The sequence below is a fragment of the Lissotriton vulgaris genome, unplaced genomic scaffold (genome assembly GCF_964263255.1).
Source record: "Lissotriton vulgaris unplaced genomic scaffold, aLisVul1.2 SCAFFOLD_301, whole genome shotgun sequence".
Taxonomy (NCBI): domain Eukaryota; kingdom Metazoa; phylum Chordata; class Amphibia; order Caudata; family Salamandridae; genus Lissotriton; species Lissotriton vulgaris.
The window spans coordinates 325,001-350,000 of record NW_028244321.1 but is presented as its reverse complement, the minus strand read 5'-3'; the positions used below and the strand labels follow the sequence as shown (position 1 = coordinate 350,000).

Below are 25,000 nucleotides of genomic sequence, written 5' to 3'. Positions count from 1 at the left end.
TAGGCGACATTCTGCCTATGAGCTGGACTGATCACTCGCTCATTAAACTTTATATCAATAATGCCACAATAAGAAAGCCCAAGAATCATCCGCCACCACAATTCTCTTACCGAAACTGGAAAGCTTTAGATAAACTTAGCACCTCCACCAAAGTCTTCGAAGTTCAGGATAGATTCTCTCCCACTAGTTCAGTGGAAAACAATTATAGATCCTTTAGTTCGAGAATCACCTCCATTGCGGACTCGGTTGCCCCTCTAAAACATTGCAAACCCAAAGGTAGAGCACCTGCTCCCTGGTACAACGAGTCCCTCAAATCCCTCAAATCAGCCTGTAAACAGGCTGAGAGAAAGTGGAGACAAGGTTACTGCAATATCAACAAAGCCCGCTGGAAAAAGTTACTCCAGGACTACAAAACCGCCATTGCAGAAAGTAAGGCGAACTACTACTGCTCTACTATAGCCAATGCGGCCAATAGTTCTAAAAGTATATTTCAGATCCTGGACAATATCATGCATCCTGACTGTGTTAAAAACTCTATTCCCCCATCTCAGACCCTTTGTGACAGTCTCGCTCAGTTTTTTACTGATAAAATTGAGACTATCATCAATAATCTGGCAATGTCTCCGGCACATCTTCACTTGACTCCTCCTGAAGTTGGCTTCACCAATCCTGACTGTCCAAGGTTAGCCTGTCCTCCCCTGAATGAGCTCCTGGACTTCCCTCCTATCTCTCAAGTAGAGTTTGAGAAAGTTGCATTGGCCATCACCTCTGGATCCCCCCTTGACCCTCTGCCTCCGAAAATCTGGAAAGCTTGTGGGCACGAATTATTTCATACTTTACGGATGATTTGCAATCAATCCCTCAGGTGTGGTATCGTCCCCATTCCCTGGAAGCAAGCGCTCATCACCCCGCTATTAAAGAAACCCACGCTGAATCCAGAATGTCTGTCCAACTTTCGCCCTATATCACTTTTGCCATTCCCGGTGAAGGTACTCGAACGTTGGGTCAGCAACTGCCTCTCAAACCATCTCGAGCAGCACCACGTCTTAGACGAATTCCAATTCGGGTTTCGCCCGGCCCATGGCACTGAAACTGCTGTGCTCACTGCCATGGAGGAGCTTCGAATGCGTGCAGACAGGGGCCAAGCCGTGGCCTTGATTTTATTGGATCTGTCTGCCGCATTCGATACGGTCAATCATGGGATTTTGCTTGAGAGGTTAAGAGAGGCAGGGATCGCTGGTACGGCCCTGCTTTGGTTTTATTCATATCTTAGTGACAGACAACAGGCTGTATCCCTTCCCCCATACCAATCGGCCTTTTCCCCTGTCCCTCACGGTGTTCCTCAGGGCTCCTCTATTAGCCCGATTCTTTTTAATGTTTACCTGAAACCACTGGTTCTGCTAATCAAATCGCACAAGGTGACCACAGTAAATTATGCAGACGACACTCAGCTGTTGCTTTCTTGGGAGGGCGAAGAATCCATCCCCTTAGAAGCTTTTCACAACTGTCTAAGAGACACCGCTAGCTGGTTGCACCGGAATTCCCTCCAGTTCAACTCCGCGAAAACCGAGGTTTTGTTCTGTCCGGCGAGCCGCATTCCCTGCCCTCTGCCTGCTGAGTTCTGGCCCCCGGAAAACTCTAACAACCCACCACCCGTCACCAGTGTTCGCAATCTGGGCGTCATGCTAAACCACCAGCTGAGCATGGAAACGCAGGTCTCAAGAACAGTTGCTACCTGCTCAGCCCTCATGCGCTCACTGCGCAAGGTTCTGCCTCTTTTACCACCCCCGGCCCGAGCATTGATAGTCAGGTGTACTATTCTCAGTCGCCTTGACTACTGTAATGCTCTCCTGTTTGAATCCCCTGTGACACTACTGGACAGACTCCAACGAGTTCAGTCGGCAGCAGCCAAACTGGCTCTTGGTTGGACCAGAAGATCCTCTGCCACCGCTGCGCTGGCCGAGCTGCACTGGCTACCGCTGAAGCAGCGTATTGCCTTCAAGGCCCTCTGTCTGGTCTTCAAGGCACTACATGGTGCAGGACCTAGACCTCTCCAACGCCTGTTCTCGTGGTACACACCCACCAGAACACTTAGGTCTACAACTGCCTGCCTGGTGAAAGTCCCCAAATATAAGAAGTCCAGGATCGGAGGCAGATCTTTCAGAGTGGCTGCAGCTAAGCTGTGGAACAGTTTGCCGGCCGATGTCCGCCAAATCACTCATCTCCTACCCTTTAGGAAACGAATCAAAACTTGGCTCTTTCCTTCACCCCTTTAGCCTGCTAGTTAAAGTTCAACCTCCCTGTCTATAAACCCAGGAGTAGCCACCAGCGCCAGGATACCTGCAAGGTGACAGTTGCGCTTAATAAATGTTTTAAATAAATAAATAAATACACTTTTATTGGGAGGATGCTGCCGTGAGCTCCTCCCAGCTAATCACACAAACAGCAGTAAAGCAAGATAACTACACAGTTAGGGGGGACTGCATGGTTAGGTTTTTGAGGAATTATTGAAACTGACCTCAGTGACCCATAATCAGAGCTGTGGCTAATGACTGCATGCCTAATTATGATGAAGCAACTACCATAGCTCGTAGGGGCCCCACAACACACTTTTCTTAGCTCATTGAATTAAAGTATAAACTTCTGCCATGTGTGAGTGGTAAAGGCTTGTTAATTTTGTTGCTTTTCAAATTCACGTCTGACAACAAGACGAAGGAACATTGGGGCATCAGACGCTTTGGAAAGTAGCCACCAACCGCAGAGAAAGAGAGAAAGAGGGAAAAGACAGTATGAGGTGTGGAGAAAACAGCAGCAGGTACAAGGAGCTCAAATGAGATTAATGGCGCCTAAATAGAGCACGTAAAGGAACAGTTACAAATCTAAGAAAAGGGAAAGAAAAGACTAGGAAAAAACACAGAAAGAGCTTGTAGATGAAATTCTCTTCCAGGAACAGCAGGTTAAGAGTAATGACACAGGGAGCAGTTAAGCTTGTAACACGGGGGAGAATAGAAAAGAAACTGCAGTTTTATGAAGTGTGTTTGCCTAATCCAGCTAGCACTTTTATTTTATTTCTCTATTTGCTTCTTTTATTGGTAAAGTAAGTTTCAAGTGCATGCACAGGTATGACCGAGAGAGCCAGGGTATAATAATTTGAAGCGTTTGCACCAGCGCTAATGAAGGACGAGAGTTATAGCAAAGATATGAAAGGGGGAGCGATAATAAATATGTGATATGGCAATAGTGACACCAAAATAAGCCACCTATTTATAAAACTGACATGGAAGAAATACTAAAGGTTAACTTCTGAAATTGTAGCCGATGTTAAAAAGATTCTCGTTGTCGGCAGGATTCGAACCTGCGCGGGGAGACCCCAATGGATTTCTAGTCCATCGCCTTAACCACTCGGCCACAACAACTGACTGCAAGGTGTGTGCACATAATCTGTATGCAAGTTTTCAAGGTGTCCCACAGCAAATTCCTGATATTCTGCAATGCACTTTTTAAAAATAAGGTTTTTTTCAGCAGGCACATTCTCTCCTAAAAACAAAAATTGCATGCGTATATCTCTAGTTTGGAATACCATAGGCTTGCATGCATACTCTCATGGGTCACTCAAATTTTTTGGACCCTATTGCACTCTGTTTTCGTGCTGCTTTTAGTATATGTCCCATATTAAAGAAGTCTACCATCTTTGAGTATTTGAGGCTCCTTTGTAAGTGCTTTATATTTTTTCCTTGAAGAGCTATATAATAAAGGGGTCCGGGAAGGATTGCATTTATGGAAGATAAAAGAAGGCCCACTTGTCTCACCAAATGCTGTAGAGAAACCTGATGTTTTACTCATGTTATCCTTAGTTCGTTTTTGTTAGACCTTGCATTCTTAAGGTGGTCCCAACCCCACCTTATTGCTTTTCACCTCCGCATTTTGCTGTATCTTTTTGTTGGCCTTAGGACTCTGATCACTTTATCGCTACTAATCAGTGCTGAAGTGCACGTGCTTCTTCCCTAATCATGTGTATAATTGGAGTATACCTGACTGACAGATTTAATTTACTTGAAAGCCCCTTGTAAAGTGGTATACCATATACCCAGGGACTGATTGTGCCGCCCAAAGAAATAGCATTTCAAACCTGTCTCAAGCCTGCTACTGCAGTGCCTGTGCTGCAGTGTACTGCCACTTCGACTTGGCATTTAAAACTACTTGCCAAGCCTTAAACTCCAATTTTATTACATATCAGTAACCCCTAAGGTAGGCCCTAGGTAGTCCTAGGGGCATCATGCTATGTAAGTAAAAGGTAAGACATGTACTGTGGTAGTTTGTATGTACTAGTAGTATCAAACAGTCTATTACATTTTTCACTACTGTGAGGTCTGCCCCTCTCATAGGTTAGCATTGGGTATTCCCTTATACTTTTTGGGGGGTAATTCCATATCAGAGAGGAGAAGCTTTATTTATTTATTGATAAATCCTATCTACTGGTGAGGTTGGATTTAATCTTACTATTGTATAAATGCCATTTTTAGAGAGTGAGCATTTCTCTGAACTTACTGCTCTATTTGCATTGAAACCTGTCTTCGATTGACGTCTGGATTGGGCTGCGAGACAGCTACATATGTGCATTCCCTGTAGACAGCCACAACACAGGTCACTCAACTGCAACTGCATTCATCTGCATTCTGATTAGCCTGGGGGAGAGCTCCGCTCCCCTTACCGCAAATATGTTCAAGAACGATAATTTATGTCAGTAAGGACAGTATACCTACATCTTATAATCATGTGTGTTTAAATAATTTGTTGTTAGATCGTTTAAATATTGAAAAGGATCTGTTTTTAATAGACATTTTACAAAAACAACTGGTACATTTGGGAATTCTGTAAAGGAAAAACCCAACTGCCGTGACATTGCCAACCACAATGCCGTGACTAGGATTCGAACCGAGGTTGCTGCGGCTACATCGCAGAGTACTAACCACTATACGATCACGTCGAGCTACTTGGGCTCAATAACGTACAGTGACATGAAGAAATTATAATTCGGAACACTCAGGGCTACTCCTGTGATAGGCTGAATGTGTTCATTGCTTCCTCATTCCTTATACAAAGGCTTTATCTCCTCAGTGGTTGATAGGCTGAAACCATTTCCTGGCCGCCTGCTTGTGAACTGGCAGGAGTCAAAGATCACACATACACTGGTGGGCCTGTGATGGGACACCAATGCAGAGAAACACACCTGGCGCAGATATTCTATTCTGTTTATTAGACCTGCATCTCCCCTGTACCTCCTCAAGCCATCTGTATGTGAAGCAAGAAAGAGTTAAGGAACGGTCCATCTACACTTTTATTGGGAGGATGGTGCCGTGAGCTCCTCCCAGCTAATCACACAAACAGCAGTAAAGCAAGATAACTACACAGTTAGGGGGGACTGCATGGTTAGGTTTTTGAGGAATTATTGAAACTGACCTCAGTGACCCATAATCAGAGCTGTGGCTAATAACTGCATGCCTAATTATGATGAAGCAAGCACCATAGCTCGTAGGGGCCCCACAACACACTTTTCTTAGCTCATTGAATTAAAGTATAAACTTCTGCCATGTGTGAGTGGTAAAGGCTTGTTAATTTTGTTGCTTTTCAAATTCACGTCTGACAACAAGACGAAGGAACATTGGGGCATCAGACGCTTTGGAAAGTAGCCACCAACCGCAGAGAAAGAGAGAAAGAGGGAAAAGACAGTATGAGGTGTGGAGAAAACAGCAGCAGGTACAAGGAGCTCAAATGAGATTAATGGCGCCTAAATAGAGCACGTAAAGGAAAAGTTACAAATCTAAGAAAAGGGAAAGAAAAGACTAGGAAAAAACACAGAAAGAGCTTGTAGATGAAATTCTCTTCCAGGAACAGCAGGTTAAGAGAAATTACACAGGGAGCAGTTAAGCTTGTAACACGGGGGAGAATAGAAAAGAAAATGCAGTTTTATGAAGTGTGTTTGCCTAATCCAGCTAGCACTTTTATTTTATTTCTCTATTTGCTTCTTTTATTGGTAAAGTAAGTTTCAAGTGCATGCACAGGTATGACCGAGAGAGCCAGGGTATAATAATTTGAAGCGTTTGCACCAGCGCTAATGAAGGACGAGAGTTATAGCAAAGATATGAAAGGGGGAGCGATAATAAATATGTGATATGGCAATAGTGACACCAAAATAAGCCACCTATTTATAAAACTGACATGGAAGAAATACTAAAGGTTAACTTCTGAAATTGTAGCCGATGTTAAAAAGATTCTCGTTGTCGGCAGGATTCGAACCTGCGCGGGGAGATCCCAATGGATTTCTAGTCCATCGCCTTAACCACTCGGCCACAACAACTGACTGCAAGGTGTGTGCACATAATCTGTATGCAAGTTTTCAAGGTGTCCCACAGCAAATTCCTGATATTCTGCAATGCACTTTTTAAAAATAAGGTTTTTTTCAGCAGGCACATTCTCTCCTAAAAACAAAAATTGCATGCGTATATCTCTAGTTTGGAATACCATAGGCTTGCATGCATACTCTCATGGGTCACTCAAGTTTTTTGGACCCTATTGCACTCTGTTTTCGTGCTGCTTTTAGTATATGTCCCATATTAAAGAAGTCTACCATCTTTGAGTATTTGAGGCTCCTTTGTAAGTGCTTTATATTTTTTCCTTGAAGAGCTATATAATAAAGGGGTCCGGGAAGGATTGCATTTATGGAAGATAAAAGAAGGCCCACTTGTTTCACCAAATGCTGTAGAGAAACCTGATGTTTTACTCATGTTATCCTTAGTTCGTTTTTGTTAGACCTTGCATTCTTAAGGTGGTCCCAACCCCACCTTATTGCTTTTCACCTCCGCATTTTGCTGTATCTTTTTGTTGGCCTTAGGACTCTGATCACTTTATCGCTACTAATCAGTGCTGAAGTGCACGTGCTTCTTCCCTAATCATGTGTATAATTGGAGTATACCTGACTGACAGATTTAATTTACTTGAAAGCCCCTTGTAAAGTGGTATACCATATACCCAGGGACTGATTGTGCCGCCCAAAGAAATAGCATTTCAAACCTGTCTCAAGCCTGCTACTGCAGTGCGTCTGCTGTATTGTACTGCCACTTCGACTTGGCATTTAAAACTACTTGCCAAGCCTTAAACTCCAATTTTATTACATATCAGTAACCCCTAAGGTAGGCCCTAGGTAGTCCTAGGGGCATCATGCTATGTAAGTAAAAGGTAAGACATGTACTGTGGTAGTTTGTATGTCCTAGTAGTATCAAACAGTCTATTACATTTTTCACTACTGTGAGGTCTGCCCCTCTCATAGGTTAGCATTGGGTATTCCCTTATACTTTTTGGGGGGTAATTCCATATCAGAGAGGAGAAGCTTTATTTATTTATTGATAAATCCTATCTACTGGTGAGGTTGGATTTAATCTTACTATTGTATAAATGCCATTTTTAGAGAGTGAGCATTTCTCTGCACTTACTTCTCTAATTGCATTGAAACCTGTCTTCGATTGACGTCTGGATTGGGCTGCGAGACAGCTACATATGTGCATTCCCTGTAGACAGCCACAACACAGGTCACTCAACTGCAACTGCATTCATCTGCATTCTGATTGGCCTGGGGGAGAGCTCCGCTCCCCTTACCGCAAATATGTTCAAGAACGATAATTTATGTCAGTAAGGACAGTATACCTACATCTTATAATCATGTGTGTTTAAATAATTTGTTGTTAGATCGTTTAAATATTGAAAAGGATCTGTTTTTAATAGACATTTTACAAAAAACAACTGGTACATTTGGGAATTCTGTAAAGGAAAAACCCAACTGCCGTGACATTGCCAACCACAATGCCGTGACTCGGATTCGAACCGAGGTTGCTGCGGCCACAACGCAGAGTACTAACCACTATACGATCACGGCGAGCTACTTGGGCTCAATAACGTACAGTGACATGAAGAAATTATAATTCGGAACACTCAGGGCTACTCCTGTGATAGGCTGAATGTGTTCATTGCTTCCTCATTCCTTATACAAAGGCTTTATCTCCTCAGTGGTTGATAGGCTGAAACCGTTTCCTGGCCGCCTGCTTGTGAACTGGCAGGAGTCAAAGATCACACATACACTGGTGGGCCTGTGATGGGACACCAATGCAGAGAAACACACCTGGCGCAGATATTCTATTCTGTTTATTAGACCTGCATCTCCCCTGTACCTCCTCAAGCCATCTGTATGTGAAGCAAGAAAGAGTTAAGGAACGGTCCATCTACACTTTTATTGGGAGGATGCTGCCGTGAGCTCCTCCCAGCTAATCACACAAACAGCAGTTAAGCAAGATAACTACACAGTTAGGGGGGACTGCATGGTTAGGTTTTTGAGGAATTATTGAAACTGACCTCAGTGACCCATAATCAGAGCTGTGGCTAATGACTGCATGCCTAATTATGATGAAGCAAGTACCATAGCTCGTAGGGGCCCCACAACACACTTTTCTTAGCTCATTGAATTAAAGTATAAACTTCTGCCATGTGTGAGTGGTAAAGGCTTGTTAATTTTGTTGCTTTTCAAATTCACGTCTGACAACAAGACGAAGGAACATTGGGGCATCAGACGCTTTGGAAAGTAGCCACCAACCGCAGAGAAAGAGAGAAAGAGGGAAAAGACAGTATGAGGTGTGGAGAAAACAGCAGCAGGTACAAGGAGCTCAAATGAGATTAATGGCGCCTAAATAGAGCACGTAAAGGAACAGTTACAAATCTAAGAAAAGGGAAAGAAAAGACTAGGAAAAAACACAGAAAGAGCTTGTAGATGAAATTCTCTTCCAGGAACAGCAGGTTAAGAGAAATTACACAGGGAGCAGTTAAGCTTGTAACACGGGGGAGAATAGAAAAGAAAATGCAGTTTTATGAAGTGTGTTTGCCTAATCCAGCTAGCACTTTTATTTTATTTCTCTATTTGCTTCTTTTATTGGTAAAGTAAGTTTCAAGTGCATGCACAGGTATGACCGAGAGAGCCAGGGTATAATAATTTGAAGCGTTTGCACCAGCGCTAATGAAGGACGAGAGTTATAGCAAAGATATGAAAGGGGGAGCGATAATAAATATGTGATATGGCAATAGTGACACCAAAATAAGCCACCTATTTATAAAACTGACATGGAAGAAATACTAAAGGTTAACTTCTGAAATTGTAGCCGATGTTAAAAAGATTCTCGTTGTCGGCAGGATTCGAACCTGCGCGGGGAGACCCCAATGGATTTCTAGTCCATCGCCTTAACCACTCGGCCACAACAACTGACTGCAAGGTGTGTGCACATAATCTGTATGCAAGTTTTCAAGGTGTCCCACAGCAAATTCCTGATATTCTGCAAAGCACTTTTTAAAAATAAGGTTTTTTTCAGCAGGCACATTCTCTCCTAAAAACAAAAATTGCATGCGTATATCTCTAGTTTGGAATACCATAGGCTTGCATGCATACTCTCATGGGTCACTCAAGTTTTTTGGACCCTATTGCACTCTGTTTTCGTGCTGCTTTTAGTATATGTCCCATATTAAAGAAGTCTACCATCTTTGAGTATTTGAGGCTCCTTTGTAAGTGCTTTATATTTTTTCCTTGAAGAGCTATATAATAAAGGGGTCCGGGAAGGATTGCATTTATGGAAGATAAAAGAAGGCCCACTTGTCTCACCAAATGCTGTAGAGAAACCTGATGTTTTACTCATGTTATCCTTAGTTCGTTTTTGTTAGACCTTGCATTCTTAAGGTGGTCCCAACCCCACCTTATTGCTTTTCACCTCCGCATTTTGCTGTATCTTTTTGTTGGCCACGGACTCTGATCACTTTATCGCTACTAATCAGTGCTGAAGTGCATGTGCTTCTTCCCTAATCATGTGTATAATTGGAGTATACCTGACTGACAGATTTAATTTACTTGAAAGCCCCTTGTAAAGTGGTATACCATATACCCAGGGACTGATTGTGCCGCCCAAAGAAATAGCATTTCAAACCTGTCTCAAGCCTGCTACTGCAGTGCCTGTGCTGCAGTGTACTGCCACTTCGACTTGACATTTAAAACTACTTGCCAAGCCTTAAACTCCAATTTTATTGCATATCAGTAACCCCTAAGGTAGGCCCTAGGTAGTCCTAGGGGCATCATGCTATGTAAGTAAAAGGTAAGACATGTGCTGTGGTAGTTTGTATGTCCTAGTAGTATCAAACAGTCTATTACATTTTTCACTACTGTGAGGTCTGCCCCTCTCATAGGTTAGCATTGGGTATTCCCTTATACTTTTTGGGGGGTAATTCCATATCAGAGAGGAGAAGCTTTATTTATTTATTGATAAATCCTATCTACTGGTGAGGTTGGATTTAATCTTACTATTGTATAAATGCCATTTTTAGAGAGTGAGCATTTCTCTGCACTTACTGCTCTATTTGCATTGAAACCTGTCTTCGATTGACGTCTGGATTGGGCTGCGAGACAGCTACATATGTGCATTCCCTGTAGACAGCCACAACACAGGTCACTCAACTGCAACTGCATTCATCTGCATTCTGATTGGCCTGGGGGAGAGCTCCGCTCCCCTTATCGCAAATATGTTCAAGAACGATAATTTATGTCAGTAAGTACAGTATACCTACATCTTATAATCATGTGTGTTTAAATAATTTGTTGTTAGATCGTTTAAATATTGAAAAGGATCTGTTTTTAATAGACATTTTACAAAAACAACTGGTACATTTGGGAATTCTGTAAAGGAAAAACCCCACTGCCGTGACATTGCCAACCACAATGCAGTGACTCGGATTCGAACCGAGGTTGCTGCGGCCACAACGCAGAGTACTAACCACTATACGATCACGGCGAGCTACTTGGGCTCAATAACGTACAGTGACATGAAGAAATTATAATTCGGAACACTCAGGGCTACTCCTGTGATAGGGTGAATGTGTTCATTGCTTCCTCATTCCTTATACAAAGGCTTTATCTCCTCAGTGGTCGATAGGCTGAAACCGTTTCCTGGCCGCCTGCTTGTGAACTGGCAGGAGTCAAAGATCACACATACACTGGTGGGCCTGTGATGGGACACCAATGCAGAGAAACACACCTGGCGCAGATATTCTATTCTGTTTATTAGACCTGCATCTCCCCTGTACCTCCTCAAGCCATCTGTATGTGAAGCAAGAAAGAGTTAAGGAACGGTCCATCTACACTTTTATTGGGAGGATGCTGCCGTGAGCTCCTCCCAGCTAATCACACAAACAGCAGTAAAGCAAGATAACTACACAGTTAGGGGGGACTGCATGGTTAGGTTTTTGAGGAATTATTGAAACTGACCTCAGTGACCCATAATCAGAGCTGTGGCTAATGACTGCATGCCTAATTATGATGAAGCAAGCACCATGGCTCGTAGGGGCCCCACAACACACTTTTCTTAGCTCAGTGAATTAAAGTATAAACTTCTGCCATGTGTGAGTGGTAAAGGCTTGTTAATTTTGTTGCTTTTCAAATTCACGTCTGACAACAAGACGAAGGAACATTGGGGCATCAGACGCTTTGGAAAGTAGCCACCAACCGCAGAGAAAGAGAGAAAGAGGGAAAAGACAGTATGAGGTGTGGAGAAAACAGCAGCAGGTACAAGGAGCTCAAATGAGATTAATGGCGCCTAAATAGAGCACGTAAAGGAACAGTTACAAATCTAAGAAAAGGGAAAGAAAAGACTAGGAAAAAACACAGAAAGAGCTTGTAGATGAAATTCTCTTCCAGGAACAGCAGGTTAAGAGAAATTACACAGGGAGCAGTTAAGCTTGTAACACGGGGGAGAATAGAAAAGAAAATGCAGTTTTATGAAGTGTGTTTGCCTAATCCAGCTAGCACTTTTATTTTATTTCTCTATTTGCTTCTTTTATTGGTAAAGTAAGTTTCAAGTGCATGCACAGGTATGACCGAGAGAGCCAGGGTATAATAATTTGAAGCGTTTGCATCAGCGCTAATGAAGGACGAGAGTTATAGCAAAGATATGAAAGGGGGAGCGATAATAAATATGTGCTATGGCAATAGTGACACCAAAATAAGCCACCTATTTATAAAACTGACATGGAAGAAATACTAAAGGTTAACTTCTGAAATTGTAGCCGATGTTAAAAAGATTCTCGTTGTCGGCAGGATTCGAACCTGCGCGGGGAGACCCCAATGGATTTCTAGTCCATCGCCTTAACCACTCGGCCACAACACCTGACTGCAAGGTGTGTGCACATAATCTGTATGCAAGTTTTGAAGGTGTCCCACAGCAAATTCCTGATATTCTGCAATGCACTTTTTAAAAATAAGGTTTTTTTCAGCAGGCACATTCTCTCCTAAAAACAAAAATTGCATGCGTATATCTCTAGTTTGGAATACCATAGGCTTGCATGCATACTCTCATGGGTCACTCAAGTTTTTTGGACCCTATTGCACTCTGTTTTCGTGCTGCTTTTAGTATATGTCCCATATTAAAGAAGTCTACCATCTTTGAGTATTTGAGGCTCCTTTGTAAGTGCTTTATATTTTTTCCTTGAAGAGCTATATAATAAAGGGGTCCGGGAAAGATTGCATTTATGGAAGATAAAAGAAGGCCCACTTGTCTCACCAAATGCTGTAGAGAAACCTGATGTTTTACTCATGTTATCCTTAGTTCGTTTTTGTTAGACCTTGCATTCTTAAGGTGGTCCCAACCCCACCTTATTGCTTTTCACCTCCGCATTTTGCTGTATCTTTTTGTTGGCCTTAGGACTCTGATCACTTTATCGCTACTAATCAGTGCTGAAGTGCACGTGCTTCTTCCCTAATCATGTGTATAATTGGAGTATACCTGACTGACAGATTTAATTTACTTGAAAGCCCCTTGTAAAGTGGTATACCATATACCCAGGGACTGATTGTGCCGCCCAAAGAAATAGCATTTCAAACCTGTCTCAAGCCTGCTACTGCAGTGCCTGTGCTGCAGTGTACTGCCACTTCGACTTGGCATTTAAAACTACTTGCCAAGCCTTAAATTCCAATTTTATTACATATCAGTAACCCCTAAGGTAGGCCCTAGGTAGTCCTAGGGGCATCATGCTATGTAAGTAAAAGGTAAGACATGTACTGTGGTAGTTTGTATGTCCTAGTAGTATCAAACAGTCTATTACATTTTTCACTACTGTGAGGTCTGCCCCTCTCATAGGTTAGCATTGGGTATTCCCTTATACTTTTTGGGGGGTAATTCCATATCAGAGAGGAGAAGCTTTATTTATTTATTGATAAATCCTATCTACTGGTGAGGTTGGATTTAATCTTACTATTGTATAAATGCCATTTTTAGAGAGTGAGCATTTCTCTGCACTTACTGCTCTATTTGCATTGAAACCTGTCTTCGATTGACGTCTGGATTGGGCTGCGAGACAGCTACATATGTGCATTCCCTGTAGACAGCCACAACACAGGTCACTCAACTGCAACTGCATTCATCTGCATTCTGATTGGCCTGGGGGAGATCTCCGCTCTCCTTACCGCAAATATGTTCAAGAACGATAATTTATGTCAGTAAGTACAGTATGCCTACATCTTATAATCATGTGTGTTTAAATAATTTGTTGTTAGATCGTTTAAATATTGAAAAGGATCTGTTTTTAATAGACATTTTACAAAAACAACTGGTACATTTGGGAATTCTGTAAAGGAAAAACCCAACTGCCGTGACATTGCCAACCACAATGCCTTGACTCGGATTCGAACTGAGGTTGCTGCGGCCACAACGCAGAGTACTAACCACTATACGATCACGGCGAGCTACTTGGGCTCAATAACGTACAATGACATGAAGAAATTATAATTCGGAACACTCAGGGCTACTCCTGTGATAGGCTGAATGTGTTCATTGCCTCCTCATTCCTTATACAAAGGCTTTATCTCCTCAGTGGTTGATAGGCTGAAACCGTTTCCTGGCCGCCTGCTTGTGAACTGGCAGGAGTCAAAGATCACACATACACTGGTGGGCCTGTGATGGGACACCAATGCAGAGAAACACACCTGGCGCAGATATTCTATTCTGTTTATTAGACCTGCATCTCCCCTGTACCTCCTCAAGCCATCTGTATGTGAAGCAAGAAAGAGTTAAGGAACGGTCCATCTACACTTTTATTGGGAGGATGCTGCCGTGAGCTCCTCCCAGCTAATCACACAAACAGCAGTAAAGCAAGATAACTACACAGTTAGGGGGGACTGCATGGTTAGGTTTTTGAGGAATTATTGAAACTGACCTCAGTGACCCATAATCAGAGCTGTGGCTAATGACTGCATGCCTAATTATGATGAAGCAAGCACCATGGCTCGTAGGGGCCCCACAACACACTTTTCTTAGCTCATTGAATTAAAGTATAAACTTCTGCCATGTGTGAGTGGTAAAGGCTTGTTATTTTTGTTGCTTTTCAAATTCACGTCTGACAACAAGACGAAGGAACATTGGGGCATCAGACGCTTTGGAAAGTAGCCACCAACCGCAGAGAAAGAGAGAAAGAGGGAAAAGACAGTATGAGGTGTGGAGAAAACAGCAGCAGGTACAAGGAGCTCAAATGAGATTAATGGCGCCTAAATAGAGCACGTAAAGGAACAGTTACAAATCTAAGAAAAGGGAAAGAAAAGACTAGGAAAAAACACAGAAAGAGCTTGTAGATGAAATTCTCTTCCAGGAACAGCAGGTTAAGAGAAATTACACAGGGAGCAGTTAAGCTTGTAACACGGGGGAGAATAGAAAAGAAAATGCAGTTTTATGAAGTGTGTTTGCCTAATCCAGCTAGCACTTTTATTTTATTTCTCTATTTGCTTCTTTTATTGGTAAAGTAAGTTTCAAGTGCATGCACAGGTATGACCGAGAGAGCCAGGGTATAATAATTTGAAGCGTTTGCACCAGCGCTAATGAAAGACGAGAGTTATAGCAAAGATATGAAAGGGGGAGCGATAATAAATATGTGATATGGCAATAGTGACACCAAAATAAGCCACCTATTTATAAAACTGACATGGAAGAAATACTAAAGGTTAACTTCTGAAATTGTAGCCGATGTTAAAAAGATTCTCGTTGTCGGCAGGATTCGAACCTGCGCGGGGAGACCCCAATGGATTTCTAGTCCATCGCCTTAACCACTCGGCCACAACAACTGACTGCAAGGTGTGTGCACATAATCTGTATGCAAGTTTTCAAGGTGTCCCACAGCAAATTCCTGATATTCTGCAATGCACTTTTTAAAAATAAGGTTTTTTTCAGCAGGCACATTCTCTCCTAAAAACAAAAATTGCATGCGTATATCTCTAGTTTGGAATACCATAGGCTTGCATGCATACTCTCATGGGTCACTCAAGTTTTTTGGACCCTATTGCACTCTGTTTTCGTGCTGCTTTTAGTATATGTCCCATGTTAAAGAAGTCTACCATCTTTGAGTATTTGAGGCTCCTTTGTAAGTGCTTTATATTTTTTCCTTGAAGAGCTATATAATAAAGGGGTCCGGGAAGGATTGCATTTATGGAAGATAAAAGAAGGCCCACTTGTCTCACCAAATGCTGTAGAGAAACCTGATGTTTTACTCATGTTATCCTTAGTTCGTTTTTGTTAGACCTTGCATTCTTAAGGTGGTCCCAACCCCACCTTATTGCTTTTCACCTCCGCATTTTGCTGTATCTTTTTGTTGGCCTTAGGACTCTGATCACTTTATCGCTACTAATCAGTGCTGAAGTGCACGTGCTTCTTCCCTAATCATGTGTATAATTGGAGTATACCTGACTGACAGATTTAATTTACTTGAAAGCCCCTTGTAAAGTGGTATACCATATACCCAGGGACTGATTGTGCCGCCCAAAGAAATAGCATTTCAAACCTGTCTCAAGCCTGCTACTGCAGTGCCTGTGCTGCAGTGTACTGCCACTTCGACTTGGCATTTAAAACTACTTGCCAAGCCTTAAACTCCAATTTTCTTACATATCAGTAACCCCTAAGGTAGGCCCTAGGTAGTCCTAGGGGCATCATGCTATGTAAGTAAAAGGTAAGACATGTACTGTGGTAGTTTGTATGTCCTAGTAGTATCAAACAGTCTATTACATTTTTCACTACTGTGAGGTCTGCCCCTCTCATAGGTTAGCATTGGGTATTCCCTTATACTTTTTGGGGGGTAATTCCATATCAGAGAGGAGAAGCTTTATTTATTTATTGATAAATCCTATCTACTGGTGAGGTTGGATTTAATCTTACTATTGTATAAATGCCATTTTTAGAGAGTGAGCATTTCTCTGCACTTACTGCTCTATTTGCATTGAAACCTGTCTTCGATTGACGTCTGGATTGGGCTGCGAGACAGCTACATATGTGCATTCCCTGTAGACAGCCACAACACAGGTCACTCAACTGCAACTGCATTCATCTGCATTTTGATTGGCCTGGGGGAGAGCTCCGCTCCCCTTACCGCAAATATGTTCAAGAACGATAATTTATGTCAGTAAGTACAGTATACCTACATCTTATAATCATGTGTGTTTAAATAATTTGTTGTTAGATCGTTTAAATATTGAAAAGGATCTGTTTTTAATAGACATTTTACAAAAACAACTGGTACATTTGGGAATTCTGTAAAAGAAAAACCCAACTGCCGTGACATTGCCAACCACAATGCCGTGACTCGGACTCAAACCGAGGTTGCTGCGGCCACAACGCAGAGTACTAACCACTATAAGATCACGGCGAGCTACTTGGGCTCAATAACGTACAGTGACATGAAGAAATTATAATTCGGAACACTCAGGGCTACTCCTGTGATAGGCTGAATGTGTTCATTGCTTCCTCATTCCTTATACAAAGGCTTTATCTCCTCAGTGGTTGATAGGCTGAAACCGTTTCCTGGCCGCCTGCTTGTGAACTGGCAGGAGTCAAAGATCACACATACACTGGTGGGCCTGTGATGGGACACCAATGCAGAGAAACACACCTGGCGCAGATATTCTATTCTGTTTATTAGACCTGCATCTCCCCTGTACCTCCTCAAGCCATCTGTATGTGAAGCAAGAAAGAGTTAAGGAACGGTCCATCTACACTTTTATTGGGAGGATGCTGCCGTGAGCTCCTCCCAGCTAATCACACAAACAGCAGTAAAGCAAGATAACTACACAGTTAGGGGGGGCTGCATGGTTAGGTTTTTGAGGAATTATTGAAACTGACCTCAGTGACCCATAATCAGAGCTGTGGCTAATGACTGCATGCCTAATTATGATGAAGCAAGCACCATGGCTCGTAGGGGCCCCACAACACACTTTTCTTAGCTCATTGAATTAAAGTATAAACTTCTGCCATGTGTGAGTGGTAAAGGCTTGTTAATTTTGTTGCTTTTCAAATTCACGTCTGACAACAAGACGAAGGAACATTGGGGCATCAGACGCTTTGGAAAGTAGCCACCAACCGCAGAGAAAGAGAGAAAGAGGGAAAAGACAGTATGAGGTGTGGAGAAAACAGCAGCAGGTACAAGGAGCTCAAATGAGATTAATGGCGCCTAAATAGAGCACGTAAAGGAACAGTTACAAATCTAAGAAAAGGGAAAGAAAAGACTAGGAAAAAACACAGAAAGAGCTTGTAGATGAAATTCTCTTCCAGGAACAGCAGGTTAAGAGAAATTACACAGGGAGCAGTTAAGCTTGTAACACGGGGGAGAATAGAAAAGAAACTGCAGTTTTATGAAGTGTGTTTGCCTAATCCAGCTAGCACTTTTATTTTATTTCTCTATTTGCTTCTTTTATTGGTAAAGTAAGTTTCAAGTGCATGCACAGGTATGACCGAGAGAGCCAGGGTATAATAATTTGAAGCGTTTGCACCAGCGCTAATGAAGGACGAGAGTTATAGCAAAGATATGAAAGGGGGAGCGATAATAAATATGTGATATGGCAATAGTGACACCAAAATAAGCCACCTATTTATAAAACTGACATGGAAGAAATACTAAAGGTTAACTTCTGAAATTGTAGCCGATGTTAAAAAGATTCTAGTTGTCGGCAGGATTCGAACCTGCGCGTGGAGACCCCAATGGATTTCTAGTCCATCGCCTTAACCACTCGGCCACAACAACTGACTGCAAGGTATGTGCACATAATCTGTATGCAAGTTTTCAAGGTGTCCCACAGCAAATTCCTGATATTCTGCAATGCACTTTTTAAAAATAAGTTTTTTTTCAGCAGGCACATTCTCTCTAAAAAAGCAAAAATTGCATGCGTATATCTCTAGTTTGGAATACCATAGGCTTGCATGCATACTCTCATGGGTCACTCAAGTTTTTTGGACCCTATTGCACTCTGTTTTCGTGCTGCTTTTAGTATATGTTCCATATTAAAGAAGTCTACCATCTTTGAGTATTTGAGGCTCCTTTGTAAGTGCTTTATATTTTTTCCTTGAAGAGCTATATAATAAAGGGGTCCGGGAAGGATTGCATTTATGGAAGATAAAAGAAGGCCCACTTGTCTCACCAAATGCTGTAGAGAAACCTGATGTTTTACTCATGTTATCCTTAGTTCGTTTTTGTTAGACCTTGCATTCTTAAGGTGGTCCCAACCCCACCTTCTTGCTTTTCACCTCCGCATTTTGCTGTATCTTTTTGTTGGCCTTAGGACTCTGATCACTTTATCGCTACTAATCAGTGCTGAAGTGCACGTGCTTCTTCCCTAATCATGTGTATAATTGGAGTATACCTGACTGACAGATTTAATTTACTTGAAAGCCCCTTGTAAAGTGGTATACCATATACCCAGGGACTGATTGTGCCGCCCAAAGAAATAGCATTTCAAACCTGTCTCAAGCCTGCTACTGCAGTGCCTGTGCTGCAGTGTACTGCCACTTCGACTTGGCATTTAAATCTACTTGCCAAGCCTTAAACTCCAATTTTCTTACATATCAGTAACCCCTAAGGTAGGCCCTAGGTAGTCCTAGGGGCATCATGCTATGTAAGTAAAAGGTAAGACATGTACTGTGGTAGTTTGTATGTCCTAGTAGTATCAAACAGTCTATTACATTTTTCACTACTGTGAGGTCTGCCCCTCTCATAGGTTAGCATTGGGTATTCCCTTATACTTTTTGGGGGGTAATTCCATATCAGAGAGGAGAAGCTTTATTTATTTATTGATAAATCCTATCTACTGGTGAGGTTGGATTTAATCTTACTATTGTATAAATGCCATTTTTAGAGAGTGAGCATTTCTCTGCACTTACTGCTCTATTTGCATTGAAACCTGTCTTCGATTGACGTCTGGATTGGGCTGCGAGACAGCTACATATGTGCATTCCCTGTAGACAGCCACAACACAGGTCACTCAACTGCAACTGCATTCATCTGCATTCTGATTGGCCTGGGGGAGAGCTCCGCTCCCCTTACCGCAAATATGTTCAAGAACGATAATTTATGTCAGTAAGGACAGTATACCTACATCTTATAATCATGTGTGTTTAAATAATTTGTTGTTAGATCGTTTAAATATTGAAAAGGATCTGTTTTTAATAGACATTTTACAAAAACAACTGGTACATTTGGGAATTCTGTAAAGGAAAAACCCAACTGCCGTGACATTGCCAAGCACAATGCCGTGACTCGGATTCGAACCGAGGTTGCTGCGGCCACAACGCAGAGTACTAACCACTATACGATCCCGGCGAGCTACTTGGGCTCAATAACGTACAGTGACATGAAGAAATTATAATTCGGAACACTCAGGGCTACTCCTGTGATAGGCTGAATGTGTTCATTGCTTCCTCATTCCTTATACAAAGGCTTTATCTCCTCAGTGGTTGATAGGCTGAAACCGTTTCCTGGCCGCCTGCTTGTGAACTGGCAGGAGTCAAAGATCACACATACACTGGTGGGCCTGTGATGGGACACCAATGCAGAGAAACACACCTGGCGCAGATATTCTATTCTGTTTATTAGACCTGCATCTCCCCTGTACCTCCTCAAGCCATCTGTATGTGAAGCAAGAAAGAGTTAAGGAACGGTCCATCTACACTTTTATTGGGAGGATGCTGCCGTGAGCTCCTCCCAGCTAATCACACAAACAGCAGTAAAGCAAGATAACTACACAGTTAGGGGGGACTGCATGGTTAGGTTTTTGAGGAATTATTGAAACTGACCTCAGTGACCCATAATCAGAGCTGTGGCTAATGACTGCATGCCTAATTATGATGAAGCAAGCACCATAGCTCGTAGGGGCCCCACAACACACTTTTCTTAGCTCATTGAATTAAAGTATAAACTTCTGCCATGTGTGAGTGGTAAAGGCTTGTTAATTTTGTTGCTTTTCAAATTCACGTCTGACAACAAGATGAAGGAACATTGGGGCATCAGACGCTTTGGAAAGTAGCCACCAACCGCAGAGAAAGAGAGAAAGAGGGAAAAGACAGTATGAGGTGTGGAGAAAACAGCAGCAGGTACAAGGAGCTCAAATGAGATTAATGGCGCCTAAATAGAGCACGTAAAGGAACAGTTACAAATCTAAGAAAAGGGAAAGAAAAGACTAGGAAAAAACACAGAAAGAGCTTGTAGATGAAATTCTCTTCCAGGAACAGCAGGTTATGAGAAATTACACAGGGAGCAGTTAAGCTTGTAACACGGGGGAGAATAGAAAAGAAAATGCAGTTTTATGAAGTGTGTTTGCCTAATCCAGCTAGCACTTTTATTTTATTTCTCTATTTGCTTCTTTTATTGGTAAAGTAAGTTTCAAGTGCATGCACAGGTATGACCGAGAGAGCCAGGGTATAATAATTTGAAGCGTTTGCACCAGCGCTAATGAAGGACGAGAGTTATAGCAAAGATATGAAAGGGGGAGCGATAATAAATATGTGATATGGCAATAGTGACACCAAAATAAGCCACCTATTTATAAAACTGACATGGAAGAAATACTAAAGGTTAACTTCTGAAATTGTAGCCGATGTTAAAAAGATTCTCGTTGTCGGCAGGATTCGAACCTGCGCGGGGAGACCCCAATGGATTTCTAGTCCATCGCCTTAACCACTCGGCAACAACAACTGACTGCAAGGTGTGTGCACATAATCTGTATGCAAGTTTTCAAGGTGTCCCACAGCAAATTCCTGATATTCTGCAATGCACTTTTTAAAAATAAGGTTTTTTTCAGCAGGCACATTCTCTCCTAAAAACAAAAATTGCATGCGTATATCTCTAGTTTGGAATACCATAGGCTTGCATGCATACTCTCATGGGTCACTAAAGTTTTTTGGACCCTATTGCACTCTGTTTTCGTGCTGCTTTTAGTATATGTCCCATATTAAAGAAGTCTACCATCTTTGAGTATTTGAGGCTCCTTTGTAAGTGCTTTATATTTTTTCCTTGAAGAGCTATATAATAAAGGGGTCCGGGAAGGATTGCATTTATGGAAGATAAAAGAAGGCCCACTTGTCTCACCAAATGCTGTAGAGAAACCTGATGTTTTACTCATGTTATCCTTAGTTCGTTTTTGTTAGACCTTGCATTCTTAAGGTGGTCCCAACCCCACCTTATTGCTTTTCACCTCCGCATTTTGCTGTATCTTTTTGTTGGCCTTAGGACTCTGATCACTTTATCGCTACTAATCAGTGCTGAAGTGCACGTGCTTCTTCCCTAATCATGTGTATAATTGGAGTATACCTGACTGACAGATTTAATTTCCTTGAAAGCCCCTTGTAAAGTGGTATACCATATACCCAGGGACTGATTGTGCCGCCCAAAGAAATAGCATTTCAAACCTGTCTCAAGCCTGCTACTGCAGTGCCTGTGCTGCAGTGTACTGCCACTTCGACGTGGCATTTAAAACTACTTGCCAAGCCTTAAATTTCAATTTTATTACATATCAGTAACCCCTAAGGTAGGCCCTAGGTAGTCCTAGGGGCATCATGCTATGTAAGTAAAAGGTAAGACATGTACTGTGGTAGTTTGTATGTCCTAGTAGTATCAAACAGTCTATTACATTTTTCACTACTGTGAGGTCTGCCCCTCTCATAGGTTAGCATTGGGTATTCCCTTATACTTTTTGGGGGGTAATTCCATATCAGAGAGGAGAAGCTTTATTTATTTATTGATAAATCCTATCTACTGGTGAGGTTGGATTTAATCTTACTATTGTATAAATGCCATTTTTAGAGAGTGAGCATTTCTCTGCACTTACTGCTCTATTTGCATTGAAACCTGTCTTCGATTGACGTCTGGATTGGGCTGCGAGACAGCTACATATGTGCATTCCCTGTAGACAGCCACAACACAGGTCACTCAACTGCAACTGCATTCATCTGCATTCTGATTGGCCTGGGGGAGAGCTCCGCTCCCCTTACCGCAAATATGTTCAAGAACGATAATTTATGTCAGTAAGTACAGTATACCTACATCTTATAATCATGTGTGTTTAAATAATTTGTTGTTAGATCGTTTAAATATTGAAAAGGATCTGTTTTTAATAGACATTTCACAAAAACAACTGGTACATTTGGGAATTCTGTAAAAGAAAAACCCAACTGCCGTGACATTGCCAACCACAATGCCGTGACTCGGATTCGAACCGAGGTTGCTGCGGCCACAACGCAGAGTACTAACCACTATACGATCACGGCGAGCTACTTGGGCTCAATAACGTACAGTGACATGAAGAAATTATAATTCGGAACACTCAGGGCTACTCCTGTGATAGGCTGAATGTGTTCATTGCTTCCTCATTCCTTATACAAAGGCTTTATCTCCTCAGTGGTTGATAGGCTGAAACCGTTTCCTGGCCGCCTGCTTGTGAACTGGCAGGAGTCAAAGATCACACATACACTGGTGGGCCTGTGATGGGACACCAATGCAGAGAAACACACCTGGCACAGATATTCTATTCTGTTTATTAGACCTGCATCTCCCCTGTACCTCCTCAAGCCATCTGTATGCGAAGCAAGAAAGAGTTAAGGAACGGTCCATCTACACTTTTATTGGGAGGATGCTGCCGTGAGCTCCTCCCAGCTAATCACACAAACAGCAGTAAAGCAAGATAACTACACAGTTAGGGGGGACTGCATGGTTAGGTTTTTGAGGAATTACTGAAACTGACCTCAGTGACCCATAATCAGAGCTGTGGCTAATGACTGCATGCCTAATTATGATGAAGCAAGCACCATGGCTCGTAGGGGCCCCACAACACACTTTTCTTAGCTCATTGAATTAAAGTATAAACTTCTGCCATGTGTGAGTGGTAAAGGCTTGTTAATTTTGTTGCTTTTCAAATTCACGTCTGACAACAAGACGAAGGAACATTGGGGCATCAGACGCTTTGGAAAGTAGCCACCAACCGCAGAGAAAGAGAGAAAGAGGGAAAAGACAGTATGAGGTGTGGAGAAAACAGCAGCAGGTACAAGGAGCTCAAATGAGATTAATGGCGCCTAAATAGAGCACGTAAAGGAACAGTTACAAATCTAAGAAAAGGGAAAGAAAAGACTAGGAAAAAACACAGAAAGAGCTTGTAGATGAAATTCTCTTCCAGGAACAGCAGGTTAAGAGAAATTACACAGGGAGCAGTTAAGCTTGTAACACGGGGGAGAATAGAAAAGAAACTGCAGTTTTATGAAGTGTGTTTGCCTAATCCAGCTAGCACTTTTATTTTATTTCTCTATTTGCTTCTTTTATTGGTAAAGTAAGTTTCAAGTGCATGCACAGGTATGACCGAGAGAGCCAGGGTATAATAATTTGAAGCGTTTGCACCAGCGCTAATGAAGGACGAGAGTTATAGCAAAGATATGAAAGGGGGAGCGATAATAAATATGTGATATGGCAATAGTGACACCAAAATAAGCCACCTATTTATAAAACTGACATGGAAGAAATACTAAAGGTTAACTTCTGAAATTGTAGCCGATGTTAAAAAGATTCTCGTTGTCGGCAGGATTCGAACCTGCTCGGGGAGACCCCAATGGATTTCTAGTCTATCGCCTTAACCACTCGGCCACAACAACTGACTGCAAGGTGTGTGCACATAATCTGTATGCAAGTTTTCAAGGTGTCCCACAGCAAATTCCTGATATTCTGCAATGCACTTTTTAAAAATAAGGTTTTTTTCAGCAGGCACATTCTCTCCTAAAAACAAAAATTGCATGCGTATATCTCTAGTTTGGAATACCATAGGCTTGCATGCATACTCTCATGGGTCACTCAAATTTTTTGGACCCTATTGCACTCTGTTTTCGTGCTGCTTTTAGTATATGTCCCATATTAAAGAAGTCTACCATCTTTGAGTATTTGAGGCTCCTTTGTAAGTGCTTTATATTTTTTCCTTGAAGAGCTATATAATAAAGGGGTCCGGGAAGGATTGCATTTATGGAAGATAAAAGAAGGCCCACTTGTCTCACCAAATGCTGTAGAGAAACCTGATGTTTTACTCATGTTATCCTTAGTTCGTTTTTGTTAGACCTTGCATTCTTAAGGTGGTCCCAACCCCACCTTATTGCTTTTCACCTCCGCATTTTGCTGTATCTTTTTGTTGGCCTTAGGACTCTGATCACTTTATCGCTACTAATCAGTGCTGAAGTGCACGTGCTTCTTCCCTAATCATGTGTATAATTGGAGTATACCTGACTGACAGATTTAATTTACTTGAAAGCCCCTTGTAAAGTGGTATACCATATACCCAGGGACTGATTGTGCCGCCCAAAGAAATAGCATTTCAAACCTGTCTCAAGCCTGCTACTGCAGTGCCTGTGCTGCAGTGTACTGCCACTTCGACTTGGCATTTAAAACTACTTGCCAAGCCTTAAACTCCAATTTTATTACATATCAGTAACCCCTAAGGTAGGCCCTAGGTAGTCCTAGGGGCATCATGCTATGTAAGTAAAAGGTAAGACATGTACTGTGGTAGTTTGTATGTCCTAGTAGTATCAAACAGTCTATTACATTTTTCACTACTGTGAGGTCTGCCCCTCTCATAGGTTAGCATTGGGTATTCCCT

The 25,000-nt window shown here is 42.1% G+C and overlaps 9 non-coding genes across 9 annotated transcripts; all 9 read right to left on the bottom strand.

The window, feature by feature from the left end:
• Positions 1-3,334: 3,334 nt before the first annotated feature.
• TRNAS-AGA (transfer RNA serine (anticodon AGA)) lies at positions 3,335-3,416 on the bottom strand. The gene has a single exon. It is a non-coding gene; the product is annotated as a tRNA-Ser (tRNA).
• Positions 3,417-6,276: 2,860 nt separating this feature from the next.
• TRNAS-AGA (transfer RNA serine (anticodon AGA)) lies at positions 6,277-6,358 on the bottom strand. The gene has a single exon. It is a non-coding gene; the product is annotated as a tRNA-Ser (tRNA).
• Positions 6,359-7,858: 1,500 nt separating this feature from the next.
• Positions 7,859-7,930, bottom strand: TRNAH-GUG (transfer RNA histidin (anticodon GUG)). The gene has a single exon. It is a non-coding gene; the product is annotated as a tRNA-His (tRNA).
• Positions 7,931-9,219: 1,289 nt separating this feature from the next.
• Positions 9,220-9,301, bottom strand: TRNAS-AGA (transfer RNA serine (anticodon AGA)). The gene has a single exon. It is a non-coding gene; the product is annotated as a tRNA-Ser (tRNA).
• Positions 9,302-12,160: 2,859 nt separating this feature from the next.
• On the bottom strand, positions 12,161-12,242 carry TRNAS-AGA (transfer RNA serine (anticodon AGA)). Its single transcript has one exon. It is a non-coding gene; the product is annotated as a tRNA-Ser (tRNA).
• A 2,860-nt stretch (positions 12,243-15,102) lies between these two features.
• TRNAS-AGA (transfer RNA serine (anticodon AGA)) lies at positions 15,103-15,184 on the bottom strand. Its single transcript has one exon. It is a non-coding gene; the product is annotated as a tRNA-Ser (tRNA).
• A 2,860-nt stretch (positions 15,185-18,044) lies between these two features.
• Positions 18,045-18,126, bottom strand: TRNAS-AGA (transfer RNA serine (anticodon AGA)). The gene has a single exon. It is a non-coding gene; the product is annotated as a tRNA-Ser (tRNA).
• A 2,861-nt stretch (positions 18,127-20,987) lies between these two features.
• TRNAS-AGA (transfer RNA serine (anticodon AGA)) lies at positions 20,988-21,069 on the bottom strand. The gene has a single exon. It is a non-coding gene; the product is annotated as a tRNA-Ser (tRNA).
• Positions 21,070-22,568: 1,499 nt separating this feature from the next.
• TRNAH-GUG (transfer RNA histidin (anticodon GUG)) lies at positions 22,569-22,640 on the bottom strand. The gene has a single exon. It is a non-coding gene; the product is annotated as a tRNA-His (tRNA).
• Positions 22,641-25,000: the final 2,360 nt, after the last annotated feature.